The sequence below is a fragment of the Peromyscus eremicus genome, chromosome 2 (genome assembly GCF_949786415.1).
Source record: "Peromyscus eremicus chromosome 2, PerEre_H2_v1, whole genome shotgun sequence".
Taxonomy (NCBI): Eukaryota; Metazoa; Chordata; class Mammalia; order Rodentia; family Cricetidae; genus Peromyscus; species Peromyscus eremicus.
This window is the reverse complement of record NC_081417.1, coordinates 134,021,840-134,026,599: the sequence shown is the minus strand read 5'-3', so window position 1 is coordinate 134,026,599 and position 4,760 is coordinate 134,021,840. Positions and strand designations below refer to the sequence as shown.

The following is a 4,760-nucleotide window of genomic DNA, read 5'->3' as shown; positions in this document are numbered from 1 at the left end:
CAGATCTCTCCTGCAGGTCTCTCCTTAGGACAGAGAGTTAAGAAGCTCGTCTGTCCTGTGCTATTTGCTAGTTTGTTTATTTTATTTTCCATCGAGTGTGTATGTGTGTGTGTGTGTGTGTGTGTGTGTATGCATGTGCGTGTGCATGTATCTGTGTAGTGTGCACACAAGTGCAAATGCCAGCAGAGACTAGAGGAGTCAGATCTCCGTTTCCGGGGGTTAAAGCCACCTGGGTGCTGGGAACTGAACTAGGGTCCTCTGGAAGAGTAGCAAGCGCTCTTAACTGCTCAGCTATCTCCCTAGCCCCAAGCCTCTGACTTTACAACTCCTAATTCAGGGTCCTACCCATTGAGGACTTCTCTGTTCTCCTTGTCACACAGGCTATCCTGGTATGAAACTTCTCAGAACAGATATAAAAGTCAAATGTGCCGGGTGGTGGTGGCGCACGCCTTTAATCCCAGCACTCGGGAGGCAGAGCCAGGCGGATCTCTGTGAGTTCGAGGCCAGCCTGGTCTACAAAGTGAGCTCCAGGAAAGGAGCAAAGCTACACAGAGAAACCCTGTCTCAAAAAACCAAAACAACAACAACAACAACAACAACAACAACAAAAAACCCCAAAAAAACCCAAAAGTCAAATGTTTCCTTTGTTCTGGGGATTTTTCTGAAGGGTTCCTTCTCTGGAACTCCCCCATCCATCATAATGGCTGTCTCTTTTACGTCCTCTCAGCTATCTGGCTTAATAAAGCTCCAGGTTTTAAAGGGAATCCTCTCCCTCTCGTTATGGTCCTGTTGTCCTGATTTCGATACATCATACTTTTCTTTTTAATGCTGTGTCTTTTCAGCATCCTTCATGAGATCATGATCCAGGCCCTCTCTCCCAATGAAGCGTAATTATGTATCAGCTGCTTTCCCTAACCAATCAACTGTGTTCGCCTCCCCTACTCCCCACCCCACCCCCATCCCCCCTCCCGCAATGAGGATTAAACTTCGGACCCGGAGCAGGCAAACACTACCACGGAGTTCCTTTTCCAGCCTTTTCGACGCCCTCTCTTCTATCACCTGCTCTCTTTCCTTTTCTTGTTTTGATCTTCTTTGTTGTTTTATTCACCCCCCCCCTCTATCCCCACCCCCTTCTGGGAACCGAACTCAAGGCTTTACTCAACCACAGAGGGCTGTTTGCCACATCTCTGACTCTGTCTTCCCTCCTTCCCTTTTACAGGTCCATGTGATTATGTTTGATTTATCTGGACAATCCAGGATGCTTTCCCCACCTAGTCTCCTTAATTTAATCACATCTGCAAGATCTGTCTTGCCACAAAAGGTAACATGGTCACAATTTCCAGGAATAGGATGTGGGCATTTTTGGAGAGCCGTTATTCTGCTGTACGTCAATGCATTTCTCTTAGTTTTATATTTAGTGATGAAACTTGGATGGGTTAAAATCATGGAGAGTATTTAGACATACACCAAAAAACCTAGAAGATCTAGAAAATGTTGCAAATCAGGGTTTTACTCTCCTGGAAAAACTGCTGCTAAACCTTTCTTGCATCCACACCTCTGGTCACAACGGCAGGTGTATTATCAAACAGAGAATTGTCAACTAGTGTGTTGGCTAACACCCGTAATTCCAACACTTTGGAGGCTGGGGCAGGAGGACTGCCGTGAATTCCAGGAGCTACACAGTGAGTTTGAGATTAGTCTAGGCTATGCAGTGGAGACCTGGTCTCAAAAAAGTGAGCTGAGAGGTGGTTGGCACACACCTTAATCCTAGCACTCAGGAGGCAGGAACAGGTAGATCTCTGAGTTCAAGGCCAGCCTGACCTACAAATCGAGTTCCAGGACAGCCAGGACTGTTACACAAGGAAACTCTGACTAAGAAAAAGGAAGAAAGAAAGAAAGAAAGAAAGAAAGAAAGAAAGAAAGAAAGAAAGGAAGGAAGGAAGGAAGGAAGGAAGGAAGGAAGGAAGGAAGGAAGGAAGAAAGAAAGAAAGAAAGGAAGAAAGAAAGAAAGAAAGAAAGAGAACTTTTGGAGCTGGAGAGATGACTCAGAGCTTCCAGAGGTCCTGAGTTCAATTCCCAGTAACTACATGGGGGCTCATAACCATCTATAATGAGATCTGATGACCTCTTCTGGTGTGCAGGCAAAAATTTAATAGAGTCGGGCGGTGGTGGCGCACGCCTTTAATCCCAGCACTCGGGAGGCAGAGCCAGGCGGATCTCTGTGAGTTCGAGGCCAGCCTGGTCTACAAAGTGAGTTCCAGGAAAGGCGCAAAACTACAGAGAAACCCTGTCTCAAAAAAAAAAAAAAAATTAATAGAAGACTGTGGGAATATTATACACTCCTTAGCACCCAGATAAAAGCTGGGCATAGTGGTGTGTGTCAGTAAGCCCTGGGCTGGATGTAGGTAGATCACAGGGCTGAGATGAAAGCTCTATGTTCAGTGAGAGACCTTGTATTAAAAAATGACGTGGATGAGCTAGGGAGATGGCTCAGCAGTTGAGAGCACTTGCAGAGAGAGTACTGTGGGTCAGTTCCCAGCACCCACATAACCCAGATCCAGCGCCCTCTTCTGGCACCTCGCATGAATGCAGTGTACCCACATACATTCAGGCAAAACACCCATACACATACAATAATAAAATAAAGTAATTAATAAATAGGTAAATAAAATGGAGACTCCTGACATTGACCTCCCCCACACACACCTGAAGGAGGAAGGGAGAGAGAGACAGAAGGGGGATATATGGATAAAGATTGATTTGGTCCACATATGAAAAACTCAGCAATTGTCCCAACTAGAAGCTGTGTAGAATACATTCTACTGGATTCGATACAAACACAGAAATATGTGCTACTGCAGGACTGGGGCTTTTAGGACGTGGCACGCCTATTTCATGGCTTCTTTCTGCTTGCATTGCTAGGACCCCAGTGAACTGAGGTGTTGAATGAAGACAAAGAGAATAGAGAATGAACAGAGGACATGTGCAGTGGAAAGCTACCGACTGAGGCCTTGTGACCAGTCCCAGGAAGGTTTCTTGATATTCACTCAATATTTACATTTCGTGCCAAACTCTTTCCTTTTCTCCAGTCCCACATAGCAGATGTGGCATATTGGAGTGGCTGAGTCCGTAGTTGACAGAGCACGGGCGGGGGTTGGGGGGTGGGCTGCTCATTATGGAACTGGAAGAAGCATGAATGTTATCTGGAAATCCTGGACTCCTTAGTAGATAAAATAATGGAAGGGGTTTTGCATTGATTCCATTTTTTAGGGTAAAAGGTAGGTATGGGACATACTATTTAGATTATAAAAGAATTGTTTGAGGTTTGGGGGCTGTTTTAGTTTTTGAAGTGTAAGAATGGAGAGAAGGGTATATGTTGATATTGGACACTCAAAAAGGTCTAGTGTAGTGCACACCTGTCATTCTCATTGGACCGTCAACACTGGCATCCCCCTCATGTGTCTGGGCAATGTGCTTACCAGAAACAACGTAAGGGAAGAGAGGTTCACTTTGGACTACAGTTTCGGAGGGATCTTAGCCCATCACAACAGAAAGGAACAGGAATGTGTTGTGGCCATCACAGAGGGACCGTGTGGCAGAGCTGTTCACAAGGCAGCCATCCAGGAAGCAGAGAAGGCAAATTAGAACCATGGGTGAGCACAACCTTCAAAGATCCACTTCTGGTCACCCATTCCCACCAGTCAGGATCCACTTCTGAAAGGTTCCACAGCCTTCAAAACGGTGCCACAACTGGGCACCAAGCATGCTCAAAATGTGGGGGCACATTCCAGATTTAAGTCATAGCAGGCCGTATCCCTTGTGGGAGAGTGGGAGAGGGTCCACCTTCTACTGCCCAAGCTGACACTGCTCACTGTGGATTGATTTCCCAGTGCATTAGGCCCAACCAAGTCCATTGTTTTTTAAATAAATTAATTTATTTAGATGTATGTGTGCCCACTTGTCTGTAGGCATATCACATGTGTGCAGGTGCCCAGGGAGAACAGGAGAGGATGCTGCATCCCCTGGAATTAATTATAGGTGGTTGTGAGCCACCCATTGTGGGTGCTTGGAGCCAAACCCAGGTCCTCTGCAAGATGAGCAAGTGTTTTTAATGACTGGCCATTTCTTCAGCCCCTCCGTTCCCTTTTTAAAAAGTTAATTATAATTACTGTTATTCTAGTGGTGTGTATATTTGGGGGACGGAGGGGCACCAGTGCAGGCCACAGTATACATGTGGAGCTCAGAGGACAACTCTGTGGAGTCAGTTCTCTCCTTTCCCCTTACATAGGTTCCAGATGTCAAACCCAGATCACCTGGCTTCTGCAGCAAGTATGTTTACCCACTAAACCATTGGGAATTGGAGTTCCCAATGACAAGTGAGTTCAAATGAGTTTGCGTTGTCTGGTGTGTTTGTTTGTTTACAGACAGAGTCTCATGCGTCTCATGCTAGCCTGGAGCTCACTTTGTAGCCCAGGATGGAGTTGAACCCTAACCCTAACTCTATCCCCTCTCTCTCTAAGGCTAGGATGATAGGTGTGGGCCACTATATCTGGCTTATGCAGTCCTGAGAACCAAATCCAGGGCTTCAGCCATGTCAGGCAAGCACTCTACCAAGTGGGCTACTCTCCAGCCTGACAAACGAGGGGAGAAAAGTCAACAGAGAATTTGTGAGTGTGCTGGCTGGTCTTGTGTCAACTTGACATACAAACTAGAGGTATCTGAAAGGAGGGAGACTTAACTGAGAAAATGCCACCATGAAT

General features: G+C 46.1%; 1 long non-coding RNA gene across 1 annotated transcript; it reads left to right on the top strand.

The window, feature by feature from the left end:
- Positions 1 to 764: 764 nt before the first annotated feature.
- On the top strand, positions 765 to 3,080 carry LOC131903998 (uncharacterized). The gene is made up of 3 exons (XR_009377649.1): positions 765 to 887; positions 1,220 to 1,321; positions 2,923 to 3,080. It is a non-coding gene; the product is annotated as an uncharacterized LOC131903998 (long non-coding RNA).
- The last annotated feature ends 1,680 nt before the right edge of the window (positions 3,081 to 4,760 follow it).